Genomic DNA, 23,423 nt, shown 5'->3' with positions numbered 1-23,423 from the left:
GGAAGACGCCGTCCCCTGCTCCGCCGGCGCGGTGGTACCTCCCTTAAAGAAGCCGGCGCCTCATTGTTCCCAGGCCGCGGCCGCCCAGGGTCGGGGGCGCCCTTCCCCGCGCGGAGAGGAAGAGGTGGCGGCGCCGGCACCTGACTGCTGCCCGCCGTGCACGTCCTGCCCGACGGCTCGTGTAGAGTCGGGATCTAACCGGCGCGCGGCGAGAGGCGCCGGTCCTAGCCGATCGGTCCCGGATTGACAGCGAACACAGTCGTTCTTCCGGGGCCAGACCGTCAGCCCGAGTCATTAGGCAACCCGACTGGCCTTAGATCCCAGCACTCATTCCCCTGACAGCTAGCCTGGAACTGTCAGTTACTTAGAGACCAAGACCAGTTGGTCATTCAGTTAGTTAACCCAGATCCGTGAGCACCCGCCAGAAACGTCCATTCCTTGTTCACCGATTTTTCTGCGACTACTATGTACTTGTCAATAAGGTGGTGGTTCCCCCTCCCAGTGCTGTATAAGGCACGATGTGCAAAGAATCGTTGTCACTGTTTTCAAGGATCAACCAATTATCCGTTTTATTTTCTGTCCTCCATTTACTGACCTTTTCTTTAGAGTCTGGAACTGGGTTAGATCTTTATATAAACTATCTCGCCTAATCCTAATCAGACCCTACAAGGGCAGGCTTTAGTTTTAATCCTATTTTTGAGAAAACAGGCCTCTGACTTATTTGACCGAAAGGTATCTGTTTTGGATGGGGTACCTGCCTTGAAAACTTATTCCCTGATGTAACACCACTGCCACTGCCCCCCAAAACAGCAACAAAACTGCTCTGTAATCTGTTCAGACTTTTGTCCTGAGTGCCAATCTTCACCTTTCTACTAGGAATACTAGGTAACCCAGGGCTTGATTTCTCTTCTTGAAAGCAGAGGGGAAATACGGAAGTCTCTGTAGACACCTGTAGCTGCATGTATGGATAATTGATCAAAATCAGGAGATGGGTATCTCTTTGGATCGGAGGAGGCTTTTCCTTTTGTTTGTCTCAGTCATTAAATATAGGAGTCCCTCCTTTCAATATGGTTGCAGAACTGAGACTTGAAGTCCACCCCACAACCCTCAAAGACAGGCTGACTCTAAAGTCTGTGAGGTGGATTCAGGTCTTGTAGAGCTTGAAGCTTAAACAGTTTGGGGTGTCCTCTTTGATAAAGAGATTACAAAATGGCTTTGTGAACACATTGCTGGGGCCTTGGAAATGGTCTCTGTAAGTGAGGCACTGAATCTTAAGCTTCATTTGCTTCAGGGTGAATCTGCCTCTACTTATTACGTTATGTCATTATTTGTTTGCCAGCAGGCCTTCTCCTACTAGATGGAGAGTTCCTGGGACTCTTGAGACAGGAACCTTGTCTGTGATTCATCTCTGCAGCCTCCTCTATTTGATACGGTACCAAAATACACCTGAATCAGGTGTAATACATTGCTGGGGGGAAGGCAAAATGATGTTAACTCTAATTAAGGAAATTTGGCAATATATAGCCGCATTACATATGTTTTCACTATTTCACCCAGAAAGCCTAGGTCAAATCTTCTAGGAATCTAGCCTAGTGATGTATTGGCAAAAATACAAAAAGCTGTATGTACAAGGCTATTCATTATGGTATTTTTTATAGCAAAAGATTGGAAACTGCACATATCAATAAAGAACTGGCTGAATAAATTATAGTACATACAGATGGAGTGCTATACAGCTATAAAAGGATATGTAGAAGGTTTCTTATATAATACTATTAAACATATGCTAATATGGAGTGATGTCCAAATAGTTAAGTGAAATAAGCAAGGTGCATAATAGTGTTTATATGCTATCTTCTGTATTAGTAGTCAGGAGATATAAATATATATTAATTGCTTATATTTAAAAGTTAAACAATGGAAAAATAAATCCCAGTCTTCTAAAAATGGTTTACTATGTGGGTTGGAGGGGGTGGAGATGGAAATAAGACTTCTGTGAATGTACCTTATTATATAGTTGGTATTTTTGAGCCTTGTAAATATTTTGCATATTTGTAAGACAAAGTTCAATAAAAAGAATAAAATACTCCGTAACAATTAAAAACAAATGAACCATCTGTATGTCAGATTGGTGGCACAACTACACAGAGAAAATAATTTCGAGTGGCTTTATAAGTATTTTGACTGTTCCTCCCTAATGGGATATAGTCTGAGGCTAGCTTGAACTGCATAGAAATAATTAAATTGCATTCATCGGTCTTGTTGTTAGTAATATTGATATTGATATTTTGAAACTGGTATATTTTAGGCAATGTTTAAGCAAATAATTATGTTAATGGCATTAGGAATCAAGATTTTCAATGTATGAGAAAAAGAGTTATAAGTATTTATGATGCTTAGGATAATCTTAGATCTGAGTTAGTGGAATGAAGTTTGTATTTTTCTCTTAAAAAATGTATTTTCTGGCTCTATCTAGAAACAATGACCAACCTAGTAGTAACAAACACCCTTAGTGCACAGATTTGTTCTCTAAATGCCATTTTCCAGTTTAAAAAATAAAAAATTGGGGCAGCTGGTTAGCTCAGTTGTTTAGAGCGTGGTGCTCTTAACAACAAGGTTGTTGCTTCGATTCTCACATGGTCCACTGTGAGCTGCACCCTCCACAACTAGATTGAAACAACTACTTGACTTGGAGCTGATGGGTCCTGGAAAAACACACTTAAAATAAGTAAAAGTTAAAAAAACAAAAAACAACAATCACAAAAAAATTAAAAATTAAAGAAAATGAAGGATACTTTGATAAATGGCCGGTTCTGGATCTGGAGCAAAAAAGATGAACTTGGGTCATCTTGTGCCTGGAAGCCAGGAAGCTGTTACACTATTGGGATCATGTAACAGTGACTGGGGAACCAGTACAAAGGGACCCCACTGACCAAAGATGGAACATTTGAGCATTAAGAGAAAAATGACTTCAATAGATTACAACACAAAATATATAAAAATCCATTAATTAATATAATACTTAAAGAAGACATTTGTTATCATTGGTATTGTATAGGGAATCAACTAATTACTCTGAACATTGATAAATAAAAGGAAATAAACATTTTCCTGTTTTTTTCCTTAATGGGTTATATTCCAGGTAAACAAATAGTAGATAAGAAAAAGTTGTAGTTTTAAAATTGAGCTATAATTGACATATAACATTAGATTAGTTTCAGGTGTACAACATAATGGTTTGAAATATGTGTATACTGTGAAATAATCACAAAAAGTCTAGTTACATTCATCATAAGGAAAGTTATTTTTTATAGAATTCCAACTAACAAACACAGAAGAAATCACAGCATTAGAAAAGCACAATTTTGCAAACCCCTTATGAAATACTTAGTCTAGGCAACGTTCATGAAATGATGCTAAACAAACGGGTAAAAAATTGTTGGGGAACTTTGTAATGGAGAGCTTAGGCTGACACTGCCTACACTCACTGACCAATCTTAAAATCACTAAGAGGTAGATACAGTGCTCTGCATGAAATAGTCTTGCTTGAAAAAAAAGAAAATCGAACCCTAATCAAGCCAAGGTCTAATTACCAGTTTACCAGAAATATGAGGGAGAGGCAATCACCACAGTCAGCCAAACTCAAAATGTGGGACATTGTACAGGATAAGTGACCTGATTTCTGCAACAAGTCCATGGCATGAAAACAAAATGGGAAGGTAGAATGTTAAAACATACAACTCAAGACTTTACCAAATGCAAAACTCTTGTTTGGATCCTGATTCAAGCAAGCCAACTGTTAAAAGACATCTTTGATATAATCAGGGCAATTTTAATATGAATCGATTGATTAGGGAATTATTGTTCTTTTTTGTTAAGTGTGATAATGACATAGTGTTTGTAGAAATAAAAACCTTTTTTATTAGAACCGCACACTATGGATAAAAAGAAGTGAGGTGTGAGATTCACAAAATACTCCACAGGCAGGATAGCAAAAAAAAAAGGGAAGAAGATTGGCAAAATGTTGGTAGTTGTTGAAACCTGGTGCTGGTAACATGGGGTTTGTTACACTATTCTACTTTTGTGTACGTTTGAATTTTTCCATAATAAAACTAAGAATAAAAATAAGACAACCATACTCAGAAAATGAAATGAATGTCTTGAGTAGGTGGGAACTTAGATGCAGCGATCCTGCCCCCTGGTGGCATATTCTATTAGAGCAGCTGCTGCCCCAACCTAAGCAGGTCTGAATTCCCAGACCTGCCTACGAGTCACCTCATTTATAAATCTCACAAGAACCTGATGAAATGGATAATATTAGCATACCATTTTATAGCTGAAACAGACTCACAAACTTAAGTTCCTAATAAGTCAGTGGTGAAGCCAAGATTCTATGTTCTAAGCCCCGTAAATTGGTGTTTCTGGACCTTACTTTTCCTGTCTGAGCAAAAGGTCACATGGGAACAGGCAAGTGGAGATGCCCCTAAATAGACTGGGTCCACAGGAAGCAGATCACCAGGGAGCAATTTCATCTATGAACTATAGATAAATAAATGTAAATAGGTAATATAAATAAAAATAGGCAATATTCATACTACCTACTGTGTCAGTCAGGGTGCAAAGTGCTGCTCCCCCTTTACAACGGAGGAAACAAAGGTTCTAAGAGATGAGAGGACTTGTCCAAAGTCACATAGCTAGGAAATGTCTGAATTGGGACTTGAACCAGGTCTGACTACAATGCCTGTGTTTTTACTTAATTTTTTTGAGATATGATTTATATACAGTGAAATGCTCACATAATGCTTGTGTTTTTAACCTCTAGTAACTATTCTATACTGCTTGTCTCACTTTAGCATGAATGCAGATATTAATTTTTTTCCTTGATAGTGTATTTTTTTTTCTTCTAAGTAGGAGTGGGAGCCGTGAAAGAGAAGAAACTGATCAAGAAAGGAAAGGTGGGCAGGTAAGTTCACAGAGCTGATCATCCCTTTTATGATTTTCTTTTCTTGTAGGGAGGAGTGGCTCCTTATATTTTGATCTCCTTTGTTCTTTAGAGGAATCTCCATCGTGCCCTCTCAGCTTCTTAAACCATATAGTTAAGTCAGTTTTTCTCAAATGGGGCAATTTTGCTTCTCAGGGGACATTTGTCAATGTCTGGAGACATTTTTGGTTATCACAACTAGAAGGTGCTACAGGCATCCAGCAGGTAGAGACCGAGGATGCTGCTAAACATCCTACAATGCACAGGATAGTCCCTACAACAAAGGATTATCCTGCTCAAAATATCAATAGTGTGGAAATTGAGAAACCCTTACTTAAGTAACAACAGTAGACTTGCTATGCAAAGAGTCATCCAAGAGTTCTTTTTTTTTTTTAATTGTGGGAAAATATATATAACATAAAAGGTACTGGTTTAACCATTTTTAAGTACACAGTTCAGTGGTATTAACTATATTCGCATTGTTGTGCAACCATCATGACTATCCACCTCCAAACCTTTTTCAACTTTCTAAACTGAAACTCTGTACCCATTGAACAATAAGTCCCCGTTCCCTTTCCTCCTCAGCCCCTGGAAACCACCATTCTACTTTCTGTTTCTGTGAATTTGACTATTCTAGGCAACTCATATAAGCAGGACCATAAATATTTATTTTTTTGTGTCTAGCTTCTTTCACTTAGCATGATGTCTTCCAGGTTCATCCACCTTGTAGCAAGTGTCAGAATTTCTTCAGTTTTAAGGCTGAATAATTTTCCATTTTGTGTATATAGCACATTTTGTTTAACGATTCACCATTGATTTTTGTTTATCCATTCCACCACCAAACCCTTCCATCACCGAAGGGTTTTAAGTAGAGATGTTAAACATAAGCAGATTTCCAGTTTAAAAGATGACTTTTAGCTGCCAGGTGGAAATTGGATCAAAGGTGGGCAAGAAGGACGTGGGGAACTCAGTTGCAAAGGTCTGGGTGAGAGAGGATGGCATCTGGACTAGGCTGTGATCAGGCATGTGGGAAGAACTAGAAGATTTAAGGGCGGGTGGGAGATTGCACAGGATCTGGAGTTTGGAAGTTTAAGGTAGAAAGGCAAAGCATCAAAGAATTCTAGACTATGGGGTGGCCGGTTAGCTCAGTTGGTTAGAACGTGGTGCTCCTAACAACAAGGTTGCTGGTTCAATCCCCACATGGGCCCCTGTGAGCTGCGCCCTCCACAACTAGATTAAAACAACTACTTGACTTGGAACTGATGGATCCTGGAGAAACACAAATAAAGAAAAAACAAAGAATTCTGGACTAAACTCTGTTTTTCTTAAGAACTCAGAGCTGAGAGAGTTCATTGAGCTGAAAATAAGAGTGCCTTCTCTTCACATTTCAGTGCTTCCTTCTCATCAGCTCTGCTTTCTGGGGAATCCAGAAAGAAACTTTCTGATTATAATTTGCCTTTACCTGTGGCCTTCTATCAGAGAGCAGACACACTGGTCTTCTGATGAGTGTGCATTCATATTTCCTTTACTGTTAATTTTTTTTTTAATTTTATTAGGGAATATTGGGGAACAACAATGTGTTTCCCCAGGGCCCATCAGTTCCAAGTTGTTGTCTTTCAATCTAGTTGTGGAGGGCGCAGCTCAGCTCCAAGTCCGGTTGCTGTTTTCAATCTTTAGTTGCAGGGGGCACAGCTCACCATCTCATACGGGAATGGAACCGGCAACCTTGTTGTTGAGAGATCACACTCTAACCAACTGAGCCATCTGGCTGCCCCTTAACTGTTAAATTTATGTTGGTAAATTCCTAGATTGATATCTGCTTTGTGATGGAATCAAACTCTGTTGCTTGGTTATTGTGAATCCATGATGAAAGGTGATGCCCCTTTTAGTGTGACTTTAGTGGGAAGTCAGAGTTCTAACATTGTAAAGCTGAGTCCCAAACTCAGGCCCAAGAGAGGCCTGTTTTGTGAGACCGCCTCCTGCCAATCGGACTTCTCATGGAGACACGCTGCTGTACCACAGCTTCTATGCCGAGGATCCTAGCTAAAACAGGACTCAGAAGGCAGGTGATTGAGCTGGACTCTAGTTATGCTGTGTGCCCATAGCCTGGCTCCTCCCACTGTTGGAGCTGTGCAACATATTAGGAAAGCCATCTGTCAGTATTTACCAAGATTCAATCGTCAGCCCCACTTCGGAGAGTCTAACCTCCGAAATGTGGCATTCATTGTAGCACTATTGATAACAATGAGAAACTAAAAGTAAAATATATGTCTAACAGTATATCCATAGGATGGAATATTCTGCAGCCATTAAAAATAGGCATTCTCAAAAGAGCAGATCTTGTTCTTAAACAGGTGAAAATAATCTATGTTGATAGAGGTCAGAAAGTTAGCTAGTCGGGAGAGGGGGTGTTATTGATGGAGAAGGTGAAGAATCTTCTGGAGTGACGGAAATGTTCTGTATCTTGATCTGGGTGGTGGTTATGAAGTAGGCATATGTCTCTGTGAGTCCCCAAACGATGTAGGGGACTTGTGAGTGAGTGAGTGAGTGCCGGGATCGTGTCTTGTGAGACCGAAGAATGGAAACACGGACCCAGGAGAGGCAAAGAGTTTTAAAAAGAGGATAGTTTCTTGAAAGCAAAGGGTCAGAGCTCCTGAGCGGGAGGGGGTCCCGAATGGGGGCGCCCCGTGACTGAGGCAAAAGCTCTTACTTTGATACCTTCCCTTGCCTGTTTGGGGAAGGGGAACTGGCGCCTTTTAATGAAATGCATCTCCCAGGTTTGCTCTGCTCGCCCATCCTGAAGGAATCAGCGAAATAACCCACTCTCATCTATCAGATCTGCTCTGTTTGTCCGGCCAAAAGGAATTTTATATTAACCTCAAGGCGTTGTTACATTTTGTCCTGGAGCAAAGGAGTGATTTCAAAACCTGAAGTTTTAGAATATGTCTGTCTTTTGTTTATTCAACCAGGGACCTCCCTGTCTACCTAGCAACACACTAACTAACCTGTCTCAGTTACATGGGTGAATATATATGTAAAAATCCATTGAACTCCAGGCGTCACTTTTCTGCTCTCAACTGTATATAAATGAGGCACTGCTGTAAAAGAATGACTTCTGAAGGCCATATAGCAACGCCCAGCGGTAGAATGTGAGCTCCTAGAGAGAAGGGGTTTGTCTGTTCTGCAGGCTGCTGTATCCCCAGAGCCTGGAACAATGCTTGTCACGGAGTAGGCCCTCAATAAAAACCCATTGAAAGATTATAGAAAATGCCTAGGAAAAAAAAGTCTCAAAGTTGCACAACTTTTAAGTACACTATGATTACAATGCTGTAAAAATGATGGACAGGAAAAAAATCTGAAGGAAATAGAGTGAAATGGTGGTGTTGGTTGCGCTGAATGTGGTTTGATAGGAGATGTTTTTTTAAAGTTTCCTTGAATGTCTTCTTCTTTCCAGTCTGTCTGTGATTCTGTGTGTAAAATCATTTGGAAGTCACAGCTAATACCAATTGAGTGCTTATTCTGTGCCAGGCTTTATACTTAAAGAAATGTACACTTTGCATTTATTAACTCATTTAAGTTTCACAACTCCATGAAGTAGGTATTTATCATTATTTTACAGATGGAAAACTGAGGCACAGAGGGGTTAAGGAACCTCACCAAAGTTACACAGCCTTAAGTGAGCTGCGAGGGAGGTCCAGCAGCAGTCTGGCTCTAGAGGCTGCAGGCTTAACCACTAGCGAACACTGCCCCTCAAAACTAATGTCAAAAGCCTGAATTCAACGCCTCTGTGACCATATGCCCCTGGACGGACAAATAGACCTCTTTGCTCTCCTCTCCCTGTGATTGGCCCTGTCTCCTGGGAGGCCCCAAATAGTCAAGTACCTCAAAGGAGTGAAGGGTGAGTGGGGGATGGAGAGAACCAGAACCGGAAGAGAAGAGGTGAGCAGAGGGGTCTGCTCCAAACAGAGCCGGGTCTTCCCTAGGCAGGAGCAATCCCCCACTCCCGAAGCCTGAAGCCAGGAGAGGGTCCCTCTCTCAGGCTGGCCCTGGCCCTGCCCTCTGGGACTGGCATGAGGCCTGGGTCCGGCTGGCCACAGGAAAGGCGGCTTCCTGGAAGTCCCCTCCCCGGCCCCATCCCAGTCAACTCTGTTCCTAGAAGTTAAAGAACGGGGCCACAGTATTTCTTATGGCCCCAGCAGGATGCCTGACTCTGGCTCTCACCACCCACTGAGGGCTCGGTGCTGCTGGCAGATAGAATTTCAGTTCTTGCCCTGCCATTTACCTGCTGTGTGATCTAGGGCAAGTTAGTTGACCTCTCACAAGCCTCAATTTTCCCCAATATAAAACAGATACTTGCCTGACCACTGCACTGTACACCAGAAGCTTAATAATATTGTATGTCAACTATAGTATATATATACATGGTCATGGAATATGGAGTACAGCACAGGGAACAGAGTCAATGGAATCGTAATAGATTTATATGATGGCAGAACTGCAATAGATTGAGGGGGGGGGTTATCACTTTGTGAGGGGTGAAATGTCTAACTAGTACATTGTTTTGTACACCTAAAACTAATAAAATTAAAAGAAAAAAATGAAAAAAATCAGATACTAGAAGTATGTGAAGGGATTGAATGCAGCTGTGTGGGTTATACATTTGGCACGGTGGTTTGTACCCTACAACAGTCAAACAGGGTAGCTATAATTATTATTATCCTACCACCCTTATCCTCTTCAGGGCTATGGAGGGCTTGGAGAGATGGGCTGAGAAGGCATTTAGATGTCTTGGCTACCAGGAGGGAATGCCTTTCTCACAAGCACTGTCGAATGAACTCAAAAAGAGGAGGCTTTGACTAGAAATAAATCAAAAAGATTTATTCAACAGTCTTAGGGTTTGCAAACTGGAAGCACAATTTGATAGCACCCAGAGTGTTCCAGAGAAGTAAAGAAAAGCTAAGAGTTCTTTTTACTATAAGTACATTCTGAGAAGAATCAGTCCTGCATTCTTAGCCTCTGGATTGGTCCGAGATGGTAATCCTCTAGATGAAGTGGTCTGGATAATGGATGTCAGGTCAGGCGGTCTGGATACCTTAGTCCTTCAGTGGGTAATCAGGGTTCTCTGGAGGTTTTATCTATATCCAGGCATTGATGCAGGACTGGAAAGTTCAAAAATTTAAGTTCCCTGGCTAGTTAAAACAAGAATAGAATAATTTCTTCATGCCTCAAACTACTTGCTTTTATAATTTAGCAGTTACTATAGTGACTCCGTTTATTCTTCACTTTATTCCTAAGCACAAACATCAGAGTCCAGTTATTAATACCCGGCTGGTCCCACCAGCTCTTGGATTTAGCATTCCAAAGATGAGGTGGAGAGGTGGAGAGGGTTCTGGAGAACAGGTGGCTGAGGGCTGGAGAAGGAGCCCTCCCTCTCTGCGGGAGCAACCCTTCCCAGCCTTGAAGGCAGTACTTGGCTGCTTCTCCTGCCAGACACCCTCCACCTGCAGTCTAGGGTCTGGGAAGGTGCGAAATTCCTGCCTGAAGTCGAGCTCCAGGCAGTCAAATTCTCTGTCCCCTAAGGGCACATCATAGTCCTTCCAGGGATCCAATGCCCGAGTCAGCAGGGCCCCCCCAACTGGGCCCCAGAAGAGACAAAACAACTTTTGGAATTGTGGAATGTCAAGGCAGGAGGAGACTGAGTGAGCCCCCAACCTTCCCTAGTGACTTAGAGTTCAGCCTCTGGGCTCAGATAGAACGGGGTGACTGGAAAAATCTATGTCCTTCAGCCACAGTTTCCTTGGCTGTTAACTGGGAAAAATAATAATTTTCAACCGTTTCATGTAATATAAACATTTTCATTTAGCCGTTGAAAGAACAAATGAAATGATTCGTATAAAGCACAATGCAGGGAGTGTCCAGTAAAGGGTAGATGCTGGTAGCCCAGTGTCTTCCTTTTACATATGACTGCCTTCTTGTTCCTTCCCATGTGAGTGGTGGCAGACCTCAAGGAACAAAGATCTTCCAGGAATTTCCCAGTCCCCCACCAGAGCTAACAATTATACCAGACACTGCTTCTTTGTTTTCTTATATTGATTTTAGAGCATTTTTAAGTTCAAAACTGAGCAGCCGGTACAGAGTCCCAGTAATACTCCGTCCCTCCACCCACACACCCTCCCCCACCATCAACATCAATCACATTTGTTACAATCAGTGAACTAACATTGACAGATCATTATCATCCAAAGTCCATAGTTTACTTTAGGGTTCACTCTGTGTATGGGTTTTGACATGTATCTACCAGTAAAGTGTCATCCAGAGTATTTTGCCTTAAAAATTTCCTGTGTTTCACCTGTTAACTCTCCCTTTCCCCAAACTCTGAACTTTCCCCAAACGACCACTGAACTTTTCCCTGTCTCCACATTTTGCCTTTTTCAGAATGTCTTATGGTTGGACTCATATAGCATTTTCAGGTTGATTTTTTTTTTGACTTAGTAATATGCATTTAAATTTCCTCCAGATCTTTATGTACCTCGATAGTTAGTTTTTTTTGTTTTTGTTTTTGTTTTTTTGGGGGTGGGTTAAAGATAAACTTTTTAATAAACAATTTTGCAACTATTGAATGCCCATTTGGAAAACTAAAAATTTTGATCCACATATTGTATACCAAGATAAATTCTGCATAGATCCAAATCAATCAATCAGTGTTTTTTTTGGTTTTGTTTTGTTTTTAAGTGCTGAATAATATTCTATACCCTAGTTTACTTATCCATTTACCTGCTGAAGGACATCTTGGTTGCTTCCAAGTTTTGGCAATTATGAATAAAGCTGCTATACACATTCATGTGCAGGTTTTTGTGTGGACATATGTTCTTAACTCATTTGGGTAAATACTAAGTAGTGTGATTGCTGGGTTGTGTGGTAAGAGTATGTTTAGTTTTGTAAAAAACGGCCAAACTGTCTTCCAAAGTGGCTGCAGCATTTTGCATTCCCACCAACAATGATGAGAGTTCCTGTTGCTCCACATCCTCGCCAGCATTTGGTGTTGTCAGTGCTTGGATTTGGGTCATTCTAATGGGTGTGTAGTGGTATCGCGTTGTTGTTTTAATTTGCTATTCTCTAATGACATATGATGTTGAGCATATTCTCATATGCTTATTTGCCATTGCATATCTTTTTTGGTGAGCTGTTCAAATCTTTTGCGCATGTTTTAATTGAGTTGTTCATTTTCTTGTTGAGTTTTAAGGGTTCTTTGTATATGTTAGATAACATTTCTCTGTCAAATATGTCTTTGGAAAATATTTTTCTCCCAGTCTGTGGCTTGTCTCAATCTCCTTATTTACTTTTATTAATAATTCAATGTTTCTTTCCTGCTATTAAAAAAAGTACTCTCATAGATATGTCATGTGAATAGTAGAAAGGTTTTTCTTTGCCAGTGCCTTCAGCTATGAGGGACCCCACTTTTGGCAGGTGTACCAGGCAATGTGGCATCTTGCAGGTGAAGTATTGTGGTCCAAAGAGGGAGTGTGACTTGCTTGAGATTACACAGCATGTTCACTAAAATGATATATGCATCTCATGTGCATAACCTTCACAGTCACCAGAGAACTATATTATTTGATCTGTATAAGACTTCTAGAATGCTGCTTCTTTTTACTTGACTTTTAAAAAATTATAGAAACAGGAAGTGACAACAGCAGATATTTCTCAGGAAGGAAAACATTTTAGAAACCACCTACAATCGCTCTACCTCAATTAAATAACTGTTTCATTTTCTGAAATTTTGTCTATCCAGCAAAGGCTGGGACAAGGTGTATACAGGTACTGTAATAGTTATCATCTTAGTGTATCTTGTACTTTTTTGTTTTACTTTTTTCCAGTTTGTAATTTTCAAAATGATGTTTTAGAATGGCTGCGTGATATTCTACATGTTCTTCAAATATGCCAAACTCATTGCTACTGTGGTGGAATTCCCCCAGGCTGCCACACAGCCAGCTTCTCGACTTCGTTTGGGTTACGTCCTGGGTTGGGGAAGGGAGGGGCGTGGTTCCTTGAATGTCTCATCTAAAGCTGTCCCTCTGATTGCAAGTCTCTCTCCATTTCATTCTGTTTTTTTTTCTTCATAACATTTGTTACTATCAGAAATTATCTTTATATATTTGTGTCTGTCTTTCCCCACAAGAACATAAGCTCTATGAGGACAGGGAACTTTTCTATCTTACTTGCTCTGTTTCTCCAGTGTCTACAGCAGTGCCTGGCACATAGTAGGTGCTCAATACATATTTATTTAATTGACTCGAGGGTTCAGAAGACCACAGTTTTCCAAGTTGGTCATTGACTACCTAATTTTTTTTTTTTAATTGGGGAACAATGTGTTTTTCCAGGACTCATCAGCTCCAAGTTAAGTCGTCGTTTTCAATCTAGTTGTGGAGGGTGCAGCTCACTGGCCCATGTGGGAATCAAACTGGTGACCTTGGTGTTATAAGCACTGCACTCTAACCAACTGAGCCAGCTGGCCGCCCACTGACTACCCAATTATTTATCTTATTCGTCAGTGCTGCAATAGATGTCTTGAGGAATCGGTGTATCAAAGGGCTTGGGAGGAGGGTTTTGGCAAAAGACTTGGGTTCCTCTCTTATCTCTGTCATTTACTAACTTTGTGATGTTGGCCAGTATATTTAACTTCTCTGAATCTAGGTTTCTTTATTTGAAATGAGGGTAATATTAGTGCCTACTTCATAGGGTTACTGTGAGGACTGAATAAAAATAATTCATGTAACGTGCTTAGCACAATGCCCATGAAACAGAGCAGGTAACATTAGCCACCGATTATCACTGCTCTAAGTACTTTCCAGGCATTGTCTCATGCAGTTCTCAAAACTGCCCCATTTGCTACTTATTTTGTGAAAATTCATCAAGCTGCACATTTATTTGTATGCTTTTCTGTATTTGGGCTGAAGTCAACAAAAAAACTTGCTAACAACAACAAAATCCCTATGAGATAAGAAGCTTTTATCAACTACATTTTACAGATGAGGAAACTGAGGCTCAAAGAGGTTATGGTCATTGGTTCAAGATCACAGAGAGAAAATGCTGAAGGTGAAGCTCTGGAACCTGTGCTGTTGACCACAGCTCTTAACGCCTTGCTCACTGCCTGGCCTGTTCAACCACTCATTAAACAGTAGCTTTTATTATTATTAACATTTAACATTTTTGTGGTTTAAATTTTTTTTTCTATTTTAAATAATGCCTCAGAGTATATCTTTAGGCATTTATGGCTTTTCTCTGTTTTTGAATTATTTCCCTTAGTTACAATCACAAGGATAGAAGTAACTGGGGGAAATGGAACCCAAGGAGCTAGTCACTTGCTCAAGGTCATGTGTAAGAAGTGGTGCTTGGCGTCGGGCCATCACGTAGAGTTGTATAGATTGTTCACTTCATAAGAGCACGTGAACTAGGAGTCAGTGGGCTTCCTCTAGGAGATCCTATAGGAGCTAAGCCTTGGGCAGGGTTTGAAGGGGCAGAGAAGACAGGGCATTCCAAGTGGAGACACATAGGAGAGAGAACAAGGAGCGTGTGATGGGGAAATAGTGGAAAACCAGTCTCAAAGGATCAGAGAATCAGAAAAAAAGGGTGATATTAGGAGTTAGGTGGGGCTGGATCATTCATTACCGTGTTTCCCTGAAAATAAGACCTAGCCGGACCATCAGCTCTAATGCATCTTTTGGAGCAAAAATTAACATAAGACCCAGTCTTTTATATTATATTATATTATATTATATTATATTATATTATATTATATTATATACCTTGTCTTATAGTAAAATAAAACCGGTTTTATATTAATTTTGCTCCAAAAGATACATTAGAGCTGGTCATCTGGCTAGGTCTTATTTTCAGGGAAACACAGTAATTCCACAAATATTTGCTACGCTCCTAGTGTATGCTAGGAGCTGTGGATATAGCAGTGAACAAGCCCATCTAATTCCTTCATTCACGGAACACATACATTCTTGGGTGGGGGGTGGGCATGGGGACAGACAACTGACAAGGAAATTGAGTAAAACAATTATAGATTGTAAAATAGTAAGGAAGAATCAAACAGGTGTTGAGTCCAGTAGTAATGGGATGGGTTCCTGTTTTAATAGAATGGTTAAGGAAGCCTTCTTTGGAGAGGTAACTTCTCAGTTGAGAAGGGAAAGACTATTCCAGGCAGAGCACACAGCGTGTGCAAAGGCCCTGAGGTGGGTACTACAGAACCAGGCAGAAGAGGATCTTCAGGGCTTGTAAATTCAGAAGTTATTTCAGCTAGTCGTGAGCAAAGGACTCTTCCCTCCATCCCAGGCTGATCTTTTTTCTGAAGTCAGCTGTACTTTTCCATCTGTCTGCTGGTTGACACCACAGAGCAGTCACCACAAACTCATGTCTTCCCCAACCAGCTCTCTAGTTCCCATCTTCTGGTTCTCTATACTCTCCCAGATTATACCAAGCTCCTTGGTTCTTCCTTCTTCATCCTCTCATTTCTGTCCTTTCTTTGGCCACCTTCTTAGACCAGGGAAGTAACCAGGTTGTGTAGTCCAGTGGGCCACACATAAGAAGTACTTCGGAGTCACACAGATATGGGTTCAAATCCCACCTCTGCCATTCAGTTAACTTCACTGGGCCTTGGTTTACTGGTCTGTAAAGGGGAGTTATACCGTGCTGGTGTCTGGAGAGTCAAATGGGATGATGATGTAAGTGATAGCAGCTGGCACACAGTAGGTATTTGATAAATGACGGTGCCTTGCCCTTTCCCTACCAATGTTGGGTACTGTCTTGTTTTCTTCATGCCTTGACTCTATATTTGGGAAGCAGAGAGATGATAAAGTTGTGGGATAATAGCTGACTCCCTAAATATCTCTCTAGAGGGAATCAAATCCCCAAGCATCCCCTTTTCAAAGTACTTTAAACAGCTTGATTTGTAATCATAATATCTATCATTAGCTGAGGGTCTACTACATGATACTGTGCTAAGTGCCTTATATACATACACTCTCTTCTTTCATCCTCACGACAATCCTATGAAGGAATTTCCATTGTTACCCCATTTTATTGTTCAGGAATTAGACTCAGAAAAGTGAAGTGATTGGCTTCACGTCACATAGCCCATTCAGGGATGAAATTGGGACTTGAGCCCACATTTTTCTGGTACCAGAAAACATGTTGTGCCCAACCAACAGGCCATCCTGCCTCACAGCCCATTAGCAACATGGTTCGTTTCCTGGATGACGAGAAGCCCAGAGAGGTGAGAGATGTTCTTGGAGTCCTATAGTGGACTAGACTAAGCCAGGCCACAGTGGGCCTGGCCCCAGACCCCAAGCTTGACCCAGAGAAGTGAACTAAGAGGCCTGAAACCTCAGAGTGACCCAGACCTTTCTCCCTGAGCTGGAACACCTCCCCAGAGCAACAGAGCCATAAACACAAGCGTCTCTTTCAACAGGACCCTGAGCCTGAGTCACAGAGTATTTATAGATGAGCCTCCTCTTTTCTCTTCAGCTTTGCCAGGATTTATCAGGTTCACTTGGGGATTGGAGGGTGACAACCTGTTTATCATCTAAGGTGCCCAACAGGCTGTTGGGACATCTTCTGAGAAGGAGGTCTGGAAGCCCGCCTATGTTTAGACCTGACCTGACCTGCACCCCGACACCAGACTGAGGCAACTTTCCTGCCTGAGTTGTCCCAAATACCACCCCCACATTGCATGCCTGCTCCTATCACAACCACACGCACACCCAGTGAACTCAGAGTCTCAGGCTAAAATGGGACAGAAATGATGCTTCTTTCAGGAAGTCCTCCTGGATTGACCTGAGAAGGTTAAAATCTTTTCCTAGCCCCACTGCTCTTAGGAAGTGAACCCTTTTATTGGTCAGATAATTGAATTAATCATAATACCATTGACTGAGTACCTCCTCTGTATCAGTTTTAACATTATCTTTTTAAATCCTCATAATAGTTTTATAAGTTGAGTATTAATTTAATATCATTTTTATAGGTGAGGAAACTGAGGCCCAGAGAGATAAAGTAATTTGCCCAAGACCACACAGCCAGTAAGTAGCAGATTCAGGCTTAAAATCTAGGCCTTCCTTGGTTTCAGAGTCCAAGCTGTGGGTGGCCTTCTGAGCCTCAGTTTCTTTATCTGTAAAATGGAAACTCTATCTGTAAAATGTCCTTGCAGTTGTAAGCACTGATTAAAACTGGTACACAGTAGGCTCCTAACCACTGACTGCTACTCCCGACCTGTCACCCCCAACAATCAGTAAATTCACTTATTTTAAGCTGCTTAAGACAATTAGCCAAGTCACAAGTCACATCTGGCTCAAACTTCAGGAACTTGAATCCAGGATCCAGGCTGTTCCAGCCACCACTGCCTGCTGCCCCACCCTTTGTTTCTTTCCAATAGCCAGGGTTCATGTCCAGAGTGACTCAGAACCCAAGGGCTCAGCGGGGGTGGGCGACTGAGGGAGTGGGGGGGTGGGGGGCAGGGAAAGTAAGGGAGGGAGGGGGATGTGGGGGGTTGGGGGTGGTGGCTGCATGCAGAGGCACAGTGGAGTGACTGACCGGGCTCTCACTCCTGGGATCTATTTTGGGTGGTGCCAGCTTCTAGGCTGCCAACAGCTGGAACCTGAGGTGTCAGTGCTGAGTTAACAGAGAGGCCCCTGGGGCCAGATTTAGTGGTTGAGCCCTGACCCCACAGGGGTGGTGTGACTGAGGCCCTGGGCACAACTTGGTTTTGTGATTCTTGGTAGGTTGGGGGCTCCTGAGGTTCTGAACCCTGAAAAAAACCTGTGGACTGGGTTTCTGCATCTTTGCGGAGGGCAGCCTATGCCTCCCTGCAGCCTTCACCCTCGCCAGCCCAGTGGACAGCCCCTAACGGGAGGTGCAGACAGGTTTGGGTTCAAGGGCTGGCTGTTCCATTTACTACCTGTGTGACCTTGGGCAACGTACTTGATCTTGGCATCCTGATCTAGAAATGGAGACAATCATGTATTTACCTCACAGGGCTGTGATGATTAAATGGGGTCCCTGGGTAGGGCTGTGTCCCCTTTTTCCCCCCTCCCCCTCCACCATTGGTGCCCATGAGGGCAGGGTTACTTCTGTCCTCCCCCTGCCCTGCAGGGGCCTTTAAATGCACGCCCCCAGGCCTTGACCTGCCTGTTCTGGGGTCTCGCGGTCCCAGGGCCGCTTACCCCTCACAGTGTTTCCAGAAACCCCTCTGGCCTGTTGGCCAGGGCTGGGCTCTTACAGAGGTGAGGGCCCAGCTCACTCAGCTGTAGCTCAAATTTTCTGTCGGGCCTGTTAGAGGGCCTCAGTAAGGCTCCCCAGCTCCTTGAGTTCTAATCCATAAGAACAGTGATTCTGTTACGGTGGGGATTATTTTCCACAGCCATTTTCTATACCTGTACAAAATTGTTTATATATTTTGAAATATGTATATATATATAACTTATTTATAGATATATAATTTTTTAATAGAAAAGAATCAGATTACGAGTAAATGGCATGTATTTTTCTGTCTGCACCTAACGATATATTGCTGACATCTTTTTATATTGGTATGCAATACCAATATAAAAATTTGATGTTACTTTTTTAATTGGAAGATTATTTATGTATTTACGTATTTATTTAATGCACAGACACTTGGAATGCTTATTGGGGTATGTTTTTGTTTTACTTTTTAGTAAACTTTTTCTTTAAGTGTAATACACATTCAGAACAGTGCACAATTCGTAAGTGTACAGGTCAAGGCATTTTCACGAAGTGAGTGTGCTGGCATAACCCACGCCCATGTCAAGAAGAGATCCATACTAGCATTCTTGGAGCCCTGCTTACACCTACTTCCAACTACCCCTCTCCCCCCACACCGAGGCTAACACTCTCCTGACTCCTAACGCCAGGCTGAGGCAACTTTCCTTACCCCAGTTGTTCCACCTTCTCCCAGATACCACCCCCAGCCCTCATGCCCGCTCCCACCACAGCCACACACACACCCAGTGAACTGATGGTCTTGGGCGAAAATGGGTCAGAAATGATACTTCTCTCAGGAAGACCTCTTGGATTTGTTTATTTTCATTGCTTTACAGTATTCACCCAACAATTTATTTATTTGTGTCATCGATTAGGGTTGTTTCTAAAATTTTACTGCGACAAACAATATTGCAATAAACATCCTTGTATGTAAATAGACCTAAATATCTGAATATCTATCTATTTCTGGCTAACTAACTGTAACTCTCGTCATCATCTTTCTAGGTTTCTGATAAGATAGATTCCCCAGATTATTACTGCTGAGTCACATGTATGAATATTTTACATTTGTGTTTGTCAAATTGCACCCTCGCCCCCAAGGTCAAGAGTAGCTGCAGTGTCCATTGCCCTAAACCTTCACCAACCTTGGGTATTATTAATCTTTAATATTTTTGTCTGATAGAAGAAAAATCAGATTTTATTGTGGTTTTAATGAGATGTTTAACATCCATGAGGACAAGCAGCTTGCTTTGTTTCTTTTTGTTTGCGGGGAGGGGGCATTGGCATTGATTTTTTTGTGAATTGCTTTTGGTATCCTTTGCTTGTTTTTAAAACGGTAACATATTGTGGGGATTAACTCTTGGTCTTCACCAGTGTTTCTACTGTTTTTTTTCCCAAGAGTCACTTGTTTTTTAGCTTTGTTTATGTGGCAACTGCCAGTTTAAATATAGTTTGTTTTCCTCCTGCTACTGCTTATGTTCTGGATCATCCGAGGGTGTGAGCATTCAGGCTGGTGGGGGTGGGGAGCAGCAGGCCAGGTTGGGTGGGCAGCTGGCCCCCAACATTGTCTCTCGGGGGTACAAGCACCAGAACGTCTAGGTTAGCACTGAGCCCCGGGACCTTGAGTTTGCCACGAGGCTTCCTCTACTCCCTTTTCCAAGTCTTCCCAGTGCCCTGCAAGGAGACTCTCCCCACAGCCCTGGGGCCTGACCGGAGAGTGAGGGCCAGTGTTAATGGGGTCATGGAGGGAGAGAAAGTTCAAGAGAGAGCTAAGCAGCCCCACTCTCTTGCGTTTGAGGGCTGCCTTAGTCTGCTCAGGCTGCCATTAGAAATACCAGGCTGGGGGGCTTAAACAGCAAGCATTCATTGTCACAGTTGTAGAAGCTGGGAAGTCCAAGGTCAAGGTGGGTTTCATTCTAAGCCTTCTTCCCTTGGCTTGAAGATGGCTGCCATCTGCTGTGTGGCCTTTCCTCGGCAAGTGTGCATGAACAGAGAGAGAAAGAGGGAGGGAGAAAGGGAAGGCCCTAGAAACATGAGGGCCCCAACTCATGACCTCACCTAATCCTAATGACCTCAAAAGACCCCCTCTCCAAATACTATCACATTGGGGATTAGGGCTTCAACATATGAATTTGGGGGAGACACAGTCCATCACCCTGCCTTACATGATTTCCTAGAAGTGTAACCGTGGGCAAGTTACCTAATCGCTCTGTGACTCAATCTGTAAAATGGGGATGATTAATAGCATCGATATCATGAATGAATAAACAAATTAATAGCTATGAAACACTTAGAACAGACTGTGATAGCTGACCTCCAAGATGGTTCTCAATAATTCTTGTCTCCTGTTATTCATGCCCTCGTGGCTCCCCTCCCACACTGTGTCAGGTTTGGTCTGTGTGAGCAGTAGGACACAGTGGAAGTAGTAGTGTGTGATGTTGAGGTCATAAAAGTCATTGCCACTTCTGTCTTTCTTTTCTGGGTCACTCTCTAGCCACCGTGCTGTGACGATGCTTACGCAACCCTGTGGAGAGGTATGTTGCTGAGGAACTGACGCTTCTCACCAAATTGCCAACCGTATGAGTGGAGGTGGCTCCTCCAGCTCTAGTGAACCTTACGATGAACTGACTGCAGCTCCAGGCGACACCTTCACTGCACTCTCCTTAGAGACACTGAGCCGAACCACCCAGCTAAGCTGCTCTTGAATTCCTGACCCACAGAAACGGTGCGAGATAATAAATGTTTATTATTGTTATAAGCTGCTAAGTTGTGGGACAATCTGTGATGCAGCAGTATTAGATAGCTAATACACAGACCATGGGGTTATCCATAGGTACTGTTCAGTAAACGCTGGCCGGTATTATTCCCCTGACTGTGAAAATATTAACAACAATATTTGTTGAGTGTCGTGTGCTAGATATGTGCCATGTGGCTGAACAAATGGACTCTCACCTCTGCACCACCACTTTTCAGTAAGGGATAGTGTTGGGGGTGGTCACTCAAAACCTGAGACTCTCAGGGCTAGAAAGGCCCAGAGATATCATTATTCTAGCCAACTCTCGTTAACAGATGAGGAAGCTGAGACACAGATGGTAAGTAACTTTCCTAAGGTAACAGAGCTGACATGTAGAGGAGCCTAAACTTGGACTCCAATCCACTGGAGCCTGGAAAGCCTCTTGGATATTGCTCTGTCCTCTCAGGGTTTATTGCATCTCAGTTTATAAAGCACTTTCCATAGTTTATTTCAGGAGCATCAGTATAGAGCACCCTCCAGACCCTGTGCACACCCCATGTCCCCTGGGGAAGTCCTTTTCTCAAAAGGCCACTCACTCCCTAGAGCCCATGTAGCCACCCTCAATAATCATCTGGACCTGGGGACAGAGGGAGGAGGCTTATGGGACTCCTGGCCCTGAGTAGTGAGTCCCGGGACACTATGCTCCTCTTCCATGGCACGTGGGCCAGGCCCAGGGGACTTTGCCCTGGCACCCGGGGCACTGCATCATACCTCAGACCCCATGGACCTGTCTGTGCCAACTGCTCTGGCTTTAGCTTCTGGATCAAATGACCTATTGGTTTGATCCCATGATTTGGGATGATTCTTTGATGCATGTGACTTTGAGGCATGTGACAGGGGTCTCAAACTATAAGAAAATAATACCTCCCTGACCCCTCTTTCTGAGGGTGCTTCAGTCACCACAGCGGCTCAAGGGGAAATCCAGAGGAAGAGGTGGGGCGGACCCCATCCTTTAAGGGAGGTCATGGGGGTTGGGAGGAGAACAGTACACACACATGGAAGGAATCTGCTCCGTGATACACCAAATATTTAAGCAAGCCTAAGCTATGTGCAAATGAAAGGGGAGATGGCCGGTGCTTTCCTCTCCAGCATCACTGCCCCCAGGCTTGTGTCATCCATTCTGGGAAGAGCTCCTCTGAGAACCCTGCCACTGGGGAGGGGGAAGGACCCTCAGGGATTATCTCTTTCAGTTGCTCCATTTGGCAGATGAAGAAACTGAAGGTGGGTGTGGCTTGTTGGCATCACATTGCTGGTCTCTGGCAGACCTAGAGATGAAGCCCAGGTGTCCGGGCCCCAGGCCAGGGTTCTCTCCCCCAACCAGGAGGCCTCAAGATCTCAGGTTTCTGAAAAGTCCCCTCTCTAGTGACGATCAAAAAGAGCATAGACTTTGGGGTTAAATCGGCCTATTCCAGCTCTGCCTACACTAACCATGGGACTTGGGGCACCTTCATACATTAATCTGTGCCTCAGTTTCCTCATGTAAAATGGAGATAAGTATGACCTACTCAACGTTTGTTGTGATGACTGAATGAAATAGTGCCAGGGTGCTCAGCCACTTGCAAGCATTAAATCAATCAAAAATTGTGTTGTAATTACAGTTACCTTCCATCTCTCCCTTTTCTTTGCCAGGCCCAGACCATTTTCCCTGCTGCTTTCCCTGCCCCCTACTTGACTGGGTTCTTCTCAAGCACTAAAGCTCCTCCCATTAGTAACACAGACTTTGGGGACAGTCCCAAATGAGAAGTCTGTCCCTCCGCTGTGTGATGGTTCACAGGTCACTTAACCTCTCTGAACTTCAGTTCTTGATATGGCAAATGAGAATCACAATACCGAGAATCATTCTGTGACAAATCAGTGGTACAGAAGAATGGGAGGGAAGGCGATTCTTAGAGATCAAAGGAGATTGATGAGACAAAAACAACAAATGCCTTGTGTAAGACCTTATTTGGACAAACTGTAAAAAGACATTTGAGACAGTCAGTAACCTCTGAAAATGGTCTGGGATTTAGATAATATTGAGAAATTATTGTTATTTTTGCTAGGTATGATAATAGCATGGTGATTATGAAAAACAATCTTTATCAGTTTGTAATGCTCACTGAAGTATTTATGGGTAAAATGACTTGATGACTAAGATTGGCTTTAAAATATTCTTTTTCTTTTTTTTTTAATTTTATTGGAGAAGGGGAACAGGACTTTATTGAGGAACAGTGTGTACTTCCAGGATTTTTTTCCAAGTCAAGTTGTTGTCCTTTCAATCCTAGTTGTGGAGGGTGCAGCTCAGCTCCAGGTCCAGTTGCTGTTGCTAGTTGCAAGGGGTGGAGCCCACCATCCATTGCATGAGTTGAGGAGTTGAACCGGCAA

General features: G+C 42.8%; 1 long non-coding RNA gene across 1 annotated transcript; it reads left to right on the top strand.

Annotated features, from left to right (window-relative positions):
- The first annotated feature begins 6 nt into the window (after positions 1–6).
- LOC117027339 (uncharacterized) lies at positions 7–20,988 on the top strand. Its single transcript, XR_004423898.1, has 3 exons — positions 7–1,432; positions 4,912–4,963; positions 20,760–20,988. It is a non-coding gene; the product is annotated as an uncharacterized LOC117027339 (long non-coding RNA).
- The last annotated feature ends 2,435 nt before the right edge of the window (positions 20,989–23,423 follow it).

Source organism: Rhinolophus ferrumequinum, chromosome 9, assembly GCF_004115265.2.
Source record: "Rhinolophus ferrumequinum isolate MPI-CBG mRhiFer1 chromosome 9, mRhiFer1_v1.p, whole genome shotgun sequence".
Classification (NCBI taxonomy): Eukaryota; Metazoa; Chordata; class Mammalia; order Chiroptera; family Rhinolophidae; genus Rhinolophus; species Rhinolophus ferrumequinum.
This window is presented reverse-complemented; position numbering and strand designations above follow the sequence as displayed.